The 17189-nt window shown below is 35.1% G+C and overlaps 1 non-coding gene across 1 annotated transcript; it reads left to right on the forward strand.

Annotated features, from left to right (window-relative positions):
- The first annotated feature begins 15702 nt into the window (after window positions 1–15702).
- Window positions 15703–15830, forward strand: LOC134254705 (U6atac minor spliceosomal RNA). The gene has a single exon (XR_009989367.1). It is a non-coding gene; the product is annotated as a U6atac minor spliceosomal RNA (small nuclear RNA).
- Window positions 15831–17189: the final 1359 nt, after the last annotated feature.

Raw genomic sequence — 17189 nt, forward strand, 5'->3', positions numbered from 1 at the left:
AACCTTACTGCACATCTACCTGACACCATCAACCATCTCTTAAAAGATGATTAGGCTACTGAGTAAAATGTAGGAGAAATGACAGACGGACGGAAGGACATGAGTAACAACAGTATACCCGAACTTTCTTTAGGAAGTGCGGGCATAAATAAATTATGATTTTTTTTCTACCCCTCACCTTGAAGTTTAACCTTCTTTTTAAAAAATAAATTGTTTTAAATTGATCATTTTGAAAGAGAAAAGTTAGTGCATTCATATTTTACATGCATGTATATTACCTGTGATAAGACCTTTCCTAATGTATTGTGACTTTTGACTCTCTGACCTTGACCTTGAAGTTTAACTTGCTTTTCAAAAATGTTTATTTCCATATAACTTTTGATTGAGAAAGATATGATTTCGCATTTGAGGTGCACATTACATATAACAAGATGTTTCCCAAAATGCTATCTTTTTTTACCACTTGAAATTGATGTTTTACCTAAATTTCAAAAGATTGAACTCTTCCAAATCATGTTTAGGCCACTTTCTAAAACGTAGGAGGAGTTCAGGGACGACGGGGCTTTCTGCATAAAAATAACGTCATTTTTCTATCCACATTTGACACCCCGGGGGAAATGAAAATTCCGAAGCATTACTGCATATCACCACTAACCATTTTCCAAAAGATGATTAGGATAATATGTAAAATGTAGGAGGAGTTCAGGGAATAAGGGTTTTTTTTGCATTAAAAACATCATTTTCGACCCCTTTTTTAACTCCCGGGACAAAATGAAAGTTATGAAACCTTACTGCTCATCTATATGGCACCACTAAACATCCCAATAGATAATCAGGCTACGGAGTAAAATGTAGGAGGAGTTCAGGGAAGACGGGGTTTTTTGCATAAAAACATTTTTCAACCCTCATTCAACCCTCATTTGCCTCCCCCCTCCCGATGGCAAAATGAAAATTCCGAAATATTACTGCACATCTGCATAACACCACCAACCATCTCTTAAAAGATGAGTAAGCTACTGTGTAAAATGTATGAGGAATTCAGGGATAAACGGGCTCTTTTCATTAAAAATGTCGTTTTTCGACTCCCATGTTAACCCCCGGGGCAGATGAAAATTCAGAAACCTTACGGCACATCTACATGACACCATCAACCATCTTTCAAAAGATCATTAGGCTACTGTGTAAAATGTAAGAGGAGTTCAGGAAAGAAAAGTGTGACAGACGGACGGACGGACATGAGTAACAATAATATACCCAAACTTTCTTTAGAAAGCACGGGTATGAATTTCAAACAAAACAATTTACTCACTTTTTCTTGGAAGGCAATAATCAATATTTTTTTTAAATGTCCTCACAAATTGCTCAAGAAACTTAGAATGTGCGTTATTTTTCAAATAAGCTGTTATATATTAAATGTCAAATTAACACTTTCTTTACAATAACACATTTTCTAAATAACGCGAAGAAAAAGAAACAACCTTTTAATTAGAGACATTAAACTTATATGAAATATGATTAGCGACCCAGCCTGGGCATGAATTCGTGATCCAGGGATGATAAATCACAATTAAATCAATGATTTGGTAAACAAAACCATACATTTCACGTTTAAATCTTATATATGTATAAAACATTCTCGAGGAACAATATACCTCCATCACCTGCGTACAGAGTTTAGATATATCAGTTGATTCGATACCCAAGATCATGTTCTACCTATCAAAATTTCTAAAACGAGATAAATTATTGACAATCACATGGTTAAGTAAAAGTTCAAAAAGGTCAAAGATCATCGCATGCAACAGTAGACAAATTTCACATTGTGAAGTTATCTCCCGTTGTTGACGTGATATTTAGTTACAGGCGCAGATCATGAATTTTTGGGGGAGGGGTGGTCACACCTCGGTCAAAAAATTCCAGCCCAGAATTACCTTAGAAGCAAATAAAAAACAAATAAACAAAATAAAGACAATGAAGGCGAGGTTCATGTTTTCTAGTGATTTTTATTTGTTTCAGTATGTACAGTCCTATTTAAATAACTTTGCAAATTCCGGAAAGGAATCCCCTTTACGATCTCCCTAGCCACCTCCTGTCTCATAAATAACCAATGTTCTTGTGACGGTTCCATTTGACTCTACATATTTAATTGTTTCTTGTATTTATAATATGTCTGCATGTTTCTTCGAAGTTGGGCTTTACGCATGGCTTCGACATTTCTTCGGTGAGAAAGAAGGTATGTTTCCATACAAATTTTGCTCTGTGAGTTTTTAAAAATTGAAACTGGCGTAAAAGGTGAAATCTCAAGCTCTCTGAATATTCGAATTCAATGCAGAAAAATCATACAAATCATTGTTCTCACTCGTGTTTTTAAATGCTAATTGTGACGTCATAACATGTAGATTTTCCCGTATTTTCTTGAAAAGTTTCAGAAGAAACCAATTTTCAATGGAATTTTTTTCAGATAATATAGTCCACAGGCATCGCCCACAGAGATATGTTATTTGTTATTGACTTTTCCACAACATATCAAAAAATGAACGTGGGCGACGGCTGTGGACATTATTTTTAAAGGGAAATCACCCTTGAAATTGGCTATTTTGGGATTTTTTCTGTTGAAAATAGAGAAATGCATCACATTAATGACGTCATATTTGCAGAACGTTAAACCTTCATTCAATAATCTTTCCTGATTTATCACAGTCATATACTTAAATAATATTTAAGCTAGTTTCAAAACTTTTTGTTGTCAATACATGTTTAGGGCACAAAAAAGTTAAAACCATACCTGCTTCTTCATTGTGACCAGACCTTTTATTTGGGTACCACCTATTTTGACATCTTGATCTCTTGACCTTCGAGTTTGACCCACTTTTACAAGAAAAATACCAAACTTTAAACTTGTCCTAAGTTTTGTACAGTTCGTGCTAGGGCTTTCATGCTTAACATGTGTATTCACTGTGAACTTCCAACAAGTATAATTATTTTTGATCTTGACCCTAGAGTTTAACCCACTTAAAAAACTTTAACCATGGCAATAACTTTTGAACAGGTGAGGAAGTACTAGGGATTTTTCTGTTATTTCACAGGTGTATTCCTTGGAACAAGATTTTCTTTTTATACCAACAATTTTGACACTTTGACCTCAACCTTAGAGTTTGACTTACATTAGAGAAACTTCAACCTTCGCCAAAAGCTACCATACGGGGGCATCAGTGTCACAAACACATCTTGTCTTCGTTATTTTTAGGTGGAGGTTTCTCCATATGAGTGAAAATTCCCGAGAGATGTTTTAATTAAACAAATTACTAAAAAAGACACACACAGTATACATGTTTATATTTTATATTCAAGAGATATAATTCTGGTCATATCTCTACAGTGTAGTTCTCCCTTGAATCAAACATGATGATATAAATATTTTAAAAATAGGTATTATAAGAGTTGAAAAGGTTGTGCATTTTAAAACTGACTAAGCTCTGCGGTTGAATTAGCTATACCAGTTCATCTTCATTTGGCTACTCAAAGCACTTTGATTAACTATTTTCAATCATACTGTTTTCTGAAATGCGCAGCTTTTTCAACCTGATACAGTACCGACCGCACACAACCTAGCAGAAAGAAAAAACGGAGCGCACCCCGGGTTCGCTCTCTGGGTCCGCTTCGGGTTCCGCTAGGGCTGACCCAGAGTGAACCCGGAGCGCACCCAAAGCGAACCCGTAGTGGACCCCGAGCAAACCGGAATCGGACACAGAGAGCGAACCCCAAATTGAGAAGCGGTCTCATAGAGCGAAGGCCCGTTCGGTATTTCTTTACAGAGCTGTCAATCAGGATTAGCGATTAACCAATCAGCGCGTCAACCAATCAAAATAGCACATTGATATGTCGATTGGGATAAAAGTCGAATGTGTTGATTTAATTCGATATAAATCCAAATATTGAACATACAAGCAAAACGTGCGAATGTATTGTATAAATCTATTATGATAATTAAAATTTTATTTTATATTTATTTCTTTTCATTCTCCGGGTTGTATTTTATATTGATATTTTTGTCTTCTTTTATTAAAGCAATTAATAAATTTTAATATATTTTAATTTTCCACGTAGAATGATACATGAATATTTCTTATACCAGTAGTTAAAGTCGATTGGTAAATAAATTGGATACAGTCCCTGAAACGTTCTACTTTCCCACCTGAACGGTCAACGAACGCTGAACGAACGGTGAACGAACGCAGAGCGAACGGTGAATGAACGATGTGCGAACGCAACTTGGTGAGCGATGTGTGAACGGTGAACGGTGAGTGAACGCAGAACGCGAACGGAACGCGAACGCGAGCGCAAAGTGAACGGTGAACGAATGGTGAACGCAAGATGAACGATTTACTCGGAATGCCTCCGATCTTTTCACTGCATTGATATTCTTTTATTCTATAATTCTAATTTCAGGTGCTAAAATATAAAAAAAAAATAGATCAATAAATAAATAATAAAAACAACAACATTTTTTTCTGCACGTATGTTTTAAATCGATATTTAAATAACACGATTTTTATTGCCGTAAAACATGTGTATTTGTCACCGAACGCGTATAGTATAAATATAAAATTAATCTGCTTATATATTGTAAATATGCTTATTCTTTTAACTAATAAAATAATGTTGACTTTAGAAGATAAAACTACTACTTATAGAGTGGATTAATTACATTTTACCCGGTTGAAACAACCATCCAAGGCGATTCTGAGTAAAATAACGGATATTTTTTTAGCTTACTTTAGTTTACATGTATCTGTAGACATTTCCTGGCCGTGATTATACTCGGACAAGATGATGTAAAAAGGCAATCAAATTATTTGTAATAGATTACATTTAAAAAACTAAATAATTAATGTGCTGTCATAGTTTTCATTGAATAGAGAAATGTACGAGAGAGAGAGAGAGAGAGAGAGAGAGAGAGAGAGAGAGAGAGAGAGAGAGAGAGAGAGAGAGAGAGAGAGAGAGAGAGAGAGAGAGAGAGAGAGAGAGAGAGAGAGAGAGAGAGAGAGAGAGAGAGAGAGAGAGAGAGAGAGAGCTCCATTCTCAGGTATTTGTTGTATAAAATAGAATTTCTTATTATTTTTCCTAGATATTCCAAGCAGTAAAACTTATCATTTTTTAAGATTAACAAATCTATTTGACAGTAATCATCGGCTTTTATTTTCCATCTTCAAGTTGACACGGTTCACACAAAGTCCAGGTGCTTGCCCTGTCAATAAAAATCATTCGACACAGTGGAGGTGCGGAAATCTCCTTTCACCGATCATGCCGAAGACAAAAAGTCACTTAGTATTTCCAAGAAGTTTTAATATTTTTTTCTATTATTTCTAGATCTGTCTTTCGCATTTCTGCATAAAAAATAAATAAATACTGGGAATATATACTTGGAAGGATTACATTTGAAACATATTCCTTGTCAATTTAAAATACCACTGTCGGAACATGTATATTTTGAAATTCTATTGTTTAATGACTGTTTTGATGTTCGTTTTAAGACTGATTTTCCTGTGTTACAATACATATTAAATATCAATTTAAATATACTGAAAATACTAACTGAAAATTTGATTTTGGGAGAAAAAAGGCGCGGGGGGGGGGGGCTTTTATTCATACTGAATGGTATATATATTTAATTTATATTTAATTTTCCCTCTCTAATTATATACTTACGTAAAGTAGAAACAAATTCTAATGTATTAGATTTTAAACAGTTGGTCTTTTCTGAAATTTAAAATCACGTTATCAATTTAATAAGCTCTAAAGATATTAAATTAACTGAATATCTGCAGTACTGTTTATAGTTCTCAGACGCACATGTAGTTCTAATATGTTTCCGTGCATTTTTTAAAAAAATACCTGTTAGAAATAATTTTTTTTGTGTGTGTATTCTTGTCTTGTAAAAGATTATTATCCATCCACTAACGATTTGTCGTCTTTTACATTGCAACAAAATTATGCCGTCCTTGAAGCATTTGTACATTGCCCTTATTTAAATTTAATATTTTAGCATCCTTATACATACATGTAGGTACTTGATGTATTATTTTCCAGGGAAATTTCACATATAAAGTAACAGCTATATTATAATGATAGAAATATAAATATAGTAGATACTTTTTGCAATTGAATAATTATTCTTCAAACACGATATCTTATTTATTTGATTAAAAAACGTGTAAATCCTTACCAACAAAAGATAAGTTCTTTTCACCTAGGAGTTCCAAATGACAATGAAGTCTGAACGATAAGTGAACAATGAACGCAAGGTGAACGCAAAGTAAACGGAACGAAGAGCGAACGGTGAACGTTTTGTGAACGGTGAACGCGAGCGCACAGTGAACGGTGAACGCAAAAGTGTGAACGGAGAGCGAACGGTGAACGCACGCTGAACGAACGGTGAACGAACGGTGAACGAACGCTGAACAAACGGTGAACGAACGCTGAACGAACGGAAAAATGGGAAAGTAAAACGTTTCAGGGACTGTAAATACATCAGTCAATACGTGAAAAAGGAAAACAATAACTGGTATTACAATTTTTACTGACAAAAAGAGGAGAAAAGAAAAATAGTTGGTTCTTGACAATTATTCTGAAATTTCATCATCTCAAGATTCTAACAGTACAAGAATATTTACGTGCCCATTATTCTATTATATATTTCCATTTTCTCAATTAACGTGTTCCTTAAAATTAGTCAAAATTCACATCTAAATTATTGATCTCAATTTTAGCATGAAAAAATTATATGTACGTGTACATCTTCCTGTATATTTTGTCTGGGAAAAATAGCTGCAGTAGGCTTAAAGAAAACAATTCGAGTACAGGATTTGGAGGACGACTCATAGAAATTTAAGAAAAAGTCATCAGGCTTTATTTTTAAAATCTAGTCTTATTGTGAGAGTTTACAGTTATGGTGTCTCTCTCTCTTTGTCTCTCTCTTTTCTGGTCTTCATGTTTCCTGTATTTATAATATTTAAATGTTTAGATATATTCTAAAGTAATTTTTGATTTCATTAATATGTGTGTTTGTGTGAAGTGGGGGGGGGGGGTATATTGATACATTCTTATCGGACCGGGAGAATTTTTCATTTTGATTTCTGATTAAACTCATACTCTATCCATAATTCTGAGCGTGAAAAAGATCTGATAAAATTTTTTATTTTTTTTAAATGTCCGGTAAATATTTATTACGAATTTTTAATGTGTAAGTAGTATAATTGAAATCTAAATATATCACGTGTACAAAACGTTACATGTAATTTATAGATGCGATGTCATAATTCACGTGTTTAAACTACAATTTAGCAAAACGTAAGGAATAACAAATATATTTTTCAACTACATGTATATAACGTATGAATTTGAAAAGTATTTTGTTTAGATTTTTTTCGTCAGTTTCACTTGTACACCATTCGATACATTTAAAATCAATTCAACACCTTCTTCTTCCTGTTCTGTTTTTTTTGATGTTATAACTATAGAAAAAAAAAAGCCTAATAACCCCTTGTTCAATAACTTTGAATTTCTTGGGTTCGAAATTCCGATATCGGAGAAATCAAGGAAATTATTATACATGTAAATCTGCGTCGAATTTACAGCTGAATTTCGGAAAATTTATCAATATTTTCCATAATGTCACTGTTTACAAGTACAATGTACATGTATCAATCGCCGCATAAGTGCGTAAAGCGGTCCTAGTAAGCAAACGCCAGGTTCGCTCTAGCGGACCCAGAGCTGACCCCGAGCGAACGCGGAGCGAACCCGCAGCGCACCCAGAGCGGTCCCAAAATTTCTGAAAGCGAACCCGAAGCGGACCCCGAGCGAACCCGGGAAGCGAACCCGGGGTCCTCTTCGGGTTCGCTCTGGTGTTAGGTTGTGTTCGGTCGGTACTGTACATGTCATACACATTCAGCTTTTCAAAAAAAATGCATAAAAAAAATTGTTCAGAATCTGTAACCCTTTCCAAATACTTGTCAATCATAAATATAACTCATTTGAGCTTTTGTTTGTCATCCATCTGTTTGTCTGCAAACTTTTCACATTTTTAACTTTTTTTTTTAGAACCACTGGACAGATTTCAACCAATTTACTTAGAAATATGCAGGAGATTTTTTCCATTGTAAATCTTCTTCTCGAGAACAGCAAAGATATTTATTGTCCCCCATTTTCACGAAAGGTAGGGACATTAAATCTCATTTATATATATGTCAGTCTGTCTGTCTGTCACAACAAATTTAACATTGGTCATCATGGTCATACCTGTTGTATGAAAAGAGACAGGACTTCCATGTGTATTAGTATTTACCTGTGACAATCCCACTCTAACAAGATGCTGTCATGAGACAATAATAACCGTACTAAGGTGTTTGCATCTAAATACACACTCCTTTATATTGCGCTTTCGAAGGAAAACATCAGAATAATTCTGCAATTATCCCCGTAAATGGAACATTTAAATTTACTTTCTCAACAACATAAAGTATTATTTTAGAACAAAGTATTTTTGATGAATTTATCAAAATGTGCAAACTGTTTTTTTAGAATTTGGTCAGGCAAAAAAAAAAAACAAACATTTAAAATTCAACCCAATAAATTTGTCAATGGTCACCCCCCTCACCACCACCACACGCACACGTTGTTTTTTTTTAAAGGCCTAGATGGTAAAGTTGGTAACATCGTTTATTATCAGTGATAGTTTAAAATTTGTTCTTGTACTAGACATGTTTACGTGTGAACTCCTTTTTGAAAATTTCTATATCACATTGGGTTTGCGTCACCCATCATTTAATTTTAAGATATCACCAACACCTCGGTCAATTCGCACTTCATCTAATGAAGGCGACGGAATCAGCAAAGGTTTGCCGAATGAGATAGCACATGCTGATGGTGCAGAGTAGTGTGACATATACTAGTCAAAATTTTTAAGTCCTCAGGCAAGTTTTTTTCTCTACACCGCTCTTATATTGAATTGTTTTAACAGTATAATATAATAAGTATACAGGATGAAAAAGTAGCAAAACAATTTTTGTCACTTAATTTATTTTATTGAAGCAGCTTTAACACAATACGCAGAAACGTTCATGCACCCTAGAATTGAGAATTCACAACGTTAAATACTGCATTATCCTTCATTCAAGGAAGTTCAAAGCAAGACAACCGTCCACACTATTTAAGAAACATTCTTTTATTAAATGTTTTTCCATTTGAAGACTAGGCAGTCCTCTAGTTTCGTTAGATTCTGCTGCTGGAATAGCTGTCTCACACTCCGGTTTATCTTATTCCATACATGCTAATCAGGGTTGAGATTAGGATGACAAGGAGGCTTGCCAAAATTATCTGTGCCTTGCCGACAGTAGTTACATAATGTCTTCTTACATGTATCCCCCACTCCTCCAGTTTAACATTGAGGGGAGTGCTCTTCCGATACCGGTTCCATGAATTTTCCGTATAAACTCTATGATGATTTTGTGGTGTTTGTTGAAAATCTAGCGATTTTTAATGATTAAAAGGAATTCAGGTATGCTTTGTAATTTATTCGGGCGTTAATTATAAAGGTTTAAGTAATATAAAGTCATACAGTGAAAGGAAACAGAACTCTCGTTAACTTGGACAAGCTTGGGCCATTTCAACTTCACTTGCACATTATTGTGTGGACATACACCGGATTTTAATTAAACTATTTTGTGTTTTTCGTTATCAATTAAAGATGGAGAACAAGTGAAAGTAAAAAATATGAAGAATACACCCGAAAAACATCTAAAACTCGAATGTTATGCTTTTTAACAAAAACGGTCACGGTCGAGCAATTACACATTCGATTTCAATTTTTTGGCCTTGACAGGTAGGTATTGCAAATTAAAGGCATATGACACAACAAACCATCTCCCAAAAGATTATTAAGCTACTATGTAAAATGTAGGAGGAGTTCAGAGAAGACTGGGCTTTTTGCATAAAGAAAACGTCATTTTTCCAACCCAATTGACCCTCAGGCCAAACGAAAATCCGAAAGCTTACTGATTATCTACATGACACCACCAACCATCTTCCAAATGATGATAAGGCTACTGTGTAAAATGTAGGAGGAGTGACAGACGGACAGACGGACGGACATGAGTAACAACAGTATACCCGAACTTTCTTTAGGAAGTGCGGGTATAAATAAAGTATGGGGTTTTTTTACCCATGGCCTTGAAGTTAAACCTTCTTTATAAAAAATAAATTCTTTTAAATTCATCATTTTGAAAGAGAAACGTTAGTGCATTCATAGTATACATGTATTTACATTTATGCCATACAAACGCATGTATATTACCTGTGATAAGACATTTCCTAATGTATTGTGACTTTTGACTCTCTGACCTTGACCTTGAAGTTTAACTTGCTTTTCAAAAATGTTTATTTCCTTATAACTTTTAATTGATAAAGATATGACTTTCACATTTGACGTGCACATTACACATAACAAGATGTTTCCCAAAATGTTATCATTTTTTACCACTTGAAATTGATGTTTTACCTAAATTTCAAAAGATTGAACTCTCCCAAATCATGTTTAGGCCACTTTGTAAAATATAGGAGGAGTTCAGGGACGACGGGGCTTTCTGCAATAAAAAACGTCATTTTTCTATCCCCATTTGACACCAAGGGGCGAAATGAAAATTCCGAAAAATTACTGCACTTCTACATGTCACCACTAACCTTCTCCCAAAAGATGATTAGGATACTGTTTAAAATGTTGGAGGAGTTTAGGGAATAAGGGGTTTTTTTATTTAAAAAAACTTCATTTTTGACCCCTATTTGACACCCCGTGGCAAAATGAAAATTCTGAAACCTTACTGCACATTTACGTGGCACCACTAACCATCTCCCAATAGATGATTCGGCTACTTTTTGCATAAAAACATTATTTTTCAACCCTCATTTGCCCCCCCATGTCAAAATGAAAATTCCGAAACATTACTGCACATCTACATGACACGACCAACCATCTCTTAAAAGATGAGTAAGTTACTGTGTAAAATGTAGGAGAAATTCAGAAAATAACAGGCTTTTTTCATTAAAAACGTCGTTTTTCGACCCCTATTTGAACCCCCGGGGCAGACGAAAATTCAGAAACGTTGCTGCACATCTACATGACACCATCAACCATCTTCCAAAAGATGATTAGGCTACTGTGTAAAATGTAAGAGAAGTTCAGGGAAGAAAAGTGACAGACGGACGGACGGACATGAGTAACAATAATATACCCGAACTTTCTTTAGAAAGTGCGGGTATGAATTTCAAACAAAACAATTTACTCACTTTTTCTTGGAAGGCAATAATCAATATTTTTTAAAATGTCCTCACAAATTGCTCAAGAAACTAAGAATGTGCGTTATTTTTCAAATAAGCAGTTATATATTAAATGTCAAATTAACACTTTCTTAACAATAACACATTTTCTAAATAACGCGAAGAAAAAGAAACAACCTTTTAATAAGAGACATTAAACTTATGTAAAATATGATTAGCAACCTGGGCATGATCCAGGGATGATAAATCACAATTAAATTAATGATTTGGTAAACAAAAATTTTATATATGAATAAAACATTCTCGCGGAACAATATACCTTCATCACCTGCGTACAGAGTTAACGTATATCAGTTGATTCGATATGCAAGATCATGTTCTACGTATGAAAGTTTCTAAAACAAGATAAATTATTGACAAACAAGTTGATGAAACGAGATCAAAATCGATTACCTAAAGATGCTTTTTTTTCAGTGGGTCAAACTAATGTACACTCCGGTATAATGAAACATGTGGAGATATCAAACAGTATTCAAGCTCAGAGGTCAATTTAACAAGACAAAATAGGGGCAGAGCAAACACGGACCATCAGAACATCCGAGGTCGGATCAGGTGTCATGGAGGAGGGAGCATCCCCTGCCGACCGGACACAACCTGCCTTGTGTTTTTTGTCATGGTCGGGAAAATCCGTCGTCAATTTAGTGTGTAAATAATGGACTATAATGATTGTTTTTTGTTTTTTTTTTTATATAGCGCTTTTCTAGCATAAATGCTACTCAAAGCGCTTTACAATACATTATTACCCCAGCAGACCTTAACAATCCAGAATCTTTCTCAGTGCAAGCTGCCGTTATCAGCGCTAGAACACTAACATTCTGACAATATCTTTCACTGTCTATAGCCAGGTACCCCTTTTACACTTGGGTGGAGTGAGGAAATTCGAGTAAAGTGCCTTTCCCAAGGACACAACATCGACTTACCGCAGCCAGGATTCGAACTCACAACCTTTCGGTTTGGAGTCCGGCGCCTTAACCACTGGACTACCGACGCCACTAACAATAAGTAAAGAAAACCGCCGCCATCATTTGACTCAACGATAAATTGTCTTTGCTGACAAGGTCAATGTATCGACCACAGAACTTGCAAAATGATGATTTCAAACGAGACTGCTGATATCCTCGCTTCATCAACTTGTTTTCCAATAATTGATCTCGTTTTAGAAATTTTCAAACGTAGAGAATGATCCTGCGTATCGAATCAACTGATATATGTACACTCTGTAAGCAGGTGATGTATGTATATTGCTGCATAAGTAAGGGATACTTAAAAGTCCATAAATAAATACAAATCAGAAGCAGAGCAAAGACTGACCTTAAAAACATCAGAGGTTGGAAAAGATGCAGAACCCCCCCCCCCCCCCTCCCGGTTCCTATGGCCATGATATGTACTATTAAATAATTTCCCTTCGTTCTATGGGTGACAGGATGTTAGACATGGGGGTTTCACACAGAGATGAGTCAGGAATGTACTACAGCACCCCAGACATGGATAACGACAGATATAGTGGTCACTGTGCTGATAACTGGTATGGAGGAGGCAGGTGGTATAATTCTTGTCACTACGCATTCCTCAACGGGCCGTTGTCTACGGCCGACTGGAACTGGCCTTGGTATTCAATATCAGAGAATGGCACAGAAGTGAAGGAGATTTTGATGATGGTCAGGCGTCACTAGGTAGGTCTTGAATTGATGAGGCATCATAAGGCTGGTCATGAATTGATAAGGCGTCATTAGGTACATGAACGTCATGAATTGATGAGGCGTCACTAGGTTCGTCATGAAATGCTAAGGCTTCATTGGATACGTCATGAATTGGTGAGGCGTCACTAGGTTCGTCATGAATTGATGAGGCATCACTAGGTACGTCATGAATTGATGAGGCGTCACTAGGTACGTCATGAATTGATAAGGCGTCACTATGTACGTCACTAGGTACATCATGCATTAATGAGTTGTCACTAGGTACATCATAAGTTGATGAGGCGTCACTAGGTAATCATACATGAATCAGGAGTCACTAGGTACGTCATGAATTGATGAGGCGTCACTAAGTGCCTCATTCTTATGTAATGCTGTACTTACAGGAGATTTCGATTCGTGGCGTAGAAAAGTTTCATAGATTATATTTATATTTCAAATTTCTAGGCGTTTGTACCAAACGCCAGGTGAAGAGAAAAAGGCAAGAGCAGATATGCTACATACCATGATCGACGTTTCCATTATGCTGTAGAAGCTGTTCCGATACAGAGACAGTTTTTTTAATTATCCAAGTTATCACGAAATTCATGTATTCTTATTACCCTAATTTAAAATTAATGATTTATAAGATGTTGAAATACCTGTAATCGCTTACGTTAATGGAAGTTCTAGCGGTTTTCCGACACTAACTAAACATTTTTGCGTCACTAGGTACGTCATGAATTCATGAGGCGTCACCAAGTACGTCATGAAATGATGAGGCGTCACTTGGTACGTCATGAATTTATGAGGCAACATTAGGCTCGTCATGTCTTGATGAGGCGTCACTAGGTACGTCATGAATTGATGAGGCGTCACAAGGTACTTTATGAATTGATGAGGCGTCACTAGGTACGTCATGAATTGATTAGGCGTCACTAGGTTCATACGTCATGAATTGATGAGGCGTCACAAGGTACGTCATACATGAATCAGGAGTCACTAGGTACGTCATGAATTGATGAGGCGTCACTAAGTGCGTCAGTCTTATATAATGCTGTACTTACAAGAGATTTCTATTCGTGGCGTAGAAAAGTTTCATAGATTATATTTATATTTCAAATTTCTAGGCGTTTGAACCAAACGACAGGTGAAGACAAAAAAGCAAGAGCAGATATGCTACATACCATGATCGACGTTTCCATTATGCTGTAGAAGCTGTTCTGATACAGAGACAGTTTTTTTATTATCAAAGTTATCACGAAATTCATATACTCTTCCAACCCTTATTTAAAATTAATGATTTATAAGATATGGAAATACCTGTAATCGCTTACGTTTATCGAAGTTCTAGGGGTTTTAATACTTTTCCGACACTAACTAAACATTTTTGTAATTATCTACATTGAAAGCAGTTATAACTTATAATGTAATATATATGGCATTTTAAAATCAAGACAGAAAATCTTTTTTTCTGTTTTAAGCATTTTGCTCTCAGGTAATGACAAAATCAAACAAAAAAAATGTGATATTTATTACACGTAGAAAGATGGTGAAAATTCAGCATGTTTATTGTATATTTACGATCTAACGTCAAAACGAAACTGATTTTAAAACATTTATAGGGAATATGGACAATGTATAATTATGTGCATAAAAAAGCAAGTCTTTATAGGGTAAATTTCCACTCAAAGAGTTTAGACAATAACTGATTAATATTTTAATTTTTTTTAATACACAACAAGATTGTCACTTTTCCTAAGTATTAAGAATAAAAGTAAAATTTGTGAGAGTGCAAGGATGTGTCAATCAAACCCATCCAAAAATTATTTGAAGTTTCAATAACTTTAAGATGAAATAAAATTTTCAATATATTTTTGTGTTAAATGCTATTAATATATATAAGTCGTGATATTATACAGAAAATTTAAACTTGAAATCTATGTCCATATATCTTTAAATTGATCAGCGATGATGACCTAATTCGTTTCTCTTCAGAAGAAACACTTTACTTTATTAACGAGCTGTGAGTAGAATAGTTCTTCTTGTTTATAAATGATACAGGATACCCTCTATGGTCTCGAAGTGTTGTCTCGTCTAACGTCTGGGCTATTACATTTCAGACAACATTTCTCGAGCTCTATGATTTTTCTGCAACATTCACGAAAACGCGGGCTTGATTTCTTAAATACAGTCTATTACACTCAAAAAACTAAATACTAAATATAAAAACATAATCCTCAAATTAATATTTTGACGACAAAAATATATAATAACTTTCGACTCTGGCAATATTGCACAGAGTATATGTAAAACAAATTCAGGGCCCACACAGCAATAACTAACTAATGTAGATTAGCAAATAATCACAATGGTTTTAATTCGCTTTGTTCGCGATTTATCATTTTTCCGCAAAGTTATTTTTAGTTTTTAAAAAAGTTTGACTACTCAAACGAAATTTTGAATTAATTTGTTGCAGCGTGATATTAAAAGCATCGCAATTGGTACTTTTTGAGATATCGTGAAATTGCAACGACTTACAGTAATTAGATGATTTAACGCTCGTAACCTGATATAAAACATTCTCTGTGAAATACTTTATGTTTAAAAGATTTGTGTCAATAAATAATAATATGTGTTGTATGAAAGGAGAGACGGTTAGCACTCCCCTATATAAGGACGGAAGGGGCCTTTATGGTCTATACAACACATGTAAGGCCAATGTCTTCCTACTACCTTATCTTACCTAGGCAACCTTATTTCAAACAGCTTGGTACAGGACTTTTGAAAAAAATCATCAGTTTACTTTTATGGAGGTTAAAAGGTTTCACTAAAAGTTAACAACAGATTCTATGCGATAATGTCCACCCTAATCACTACGGCTCTCAAAAACTGATAAGAAAATTAAGAGGAATTCTTTCCAATCACCGTTCACGTCTTTGATAATTCCTGTTATTTAGAGGTTAGAAGATAGGGGCTTCTAACTTTGATTTATTTATTATTAAGAGTATTAATTTTCATAAATGTATCATATTAACTTGCACATGACTTAGGGATTCATTATTCTATCCCTGCAGTTAGAATTAAGAGATAATACCATCATAATGTTTAATTACTACTAAACAACTATAATGATCATGCAATGAGACAGAATGTCTAAACCTGTCTTTGATACATGTATGCTAATTGCCTTGTCTGGCATTCTCTTTCAGCATTTGATCATCAAAGCTCTATTGTCTACCAAGCATTCTTATCTTGAATATTTGGCTTGAAAAAGGTAATGTCTAATTCAGCTATTAATGTCAAGCATAAAAACATTTAGCTCATTGCAAACAAACTCTATCATAGCTAGTTTAATGGAAATGCTCTGCATATATCCAACAGCTATGGGACAATAATTTTCATGTTTGTTTGCTGTCATGACATTTTTTATAGCTTCAAGCATATTACACAAGTTAAAAGTATATTTAACTAGCTTAAAGCATTATACTACTAGCTCAAGCTTTTAGCTTGGAGCATAATTAGCTCAAAGTATGTTTCACCAACTTTGTTGGTAAAAATTATAAGCTCAAAGCATTCCCCAACCAATACAGCATAAGTTTATGTTATGCATTCTCATTTTCATTTTCCCCATATTCAACATGGCTTCCAGACCATAAAGAAAGAGGTCGAACGACATTGCCAGACCAGCAGCCATTACAACGGTGACCTACCAAGAGACAACGCAATCGCCATCTCCAGACGTAGAAGGAATGGTGAAGGCATGCATGGTAGCTTTAATTCCTTCGATCGAGAAAACATGCCGAGACATAATCACACAACAGACATCAGTGCCAGTACAAACTACAAGCTCGGTAGCCAGTGCCTCAGCCACCACGTCCACATGAGCGAGGGATACAAACACTGAGGGAAGTGAACCACAGCCCGCCCAATCACTCCTCTTAGAAATTACAGGTATCTCTTCATCAGTAGATACAAATGAAACCCCAAAGCGGAAATAAACATCAGCAACATTACTTACCCTGGGTGTGGATGATAAACCTCGATCCAAATTCACGCTAGAGAGTCTATCAAGTTCTCTACTTTGTTGCCCTCTGATTCAAGCTCATCCACCAAAAACAA

This window comes from Saccostrea cucullata, unplaced genomic scaffold, assembly GCF_032062105.1.
Source record: "Saccostrea cucullata isolate Sc308-1 unplaced genomic scaffold, CSIRO_AGI_Scuc_v1 ctg1955, whole genome shotgun sequence".
Taxonomy (NCBI): domain Eukaryota; kingdom Metazoa; phylum Mollusca; class Bivalvia; order Ostreida; family Ostreidae; genus Saccostrea; species Saccostrea cuccullata.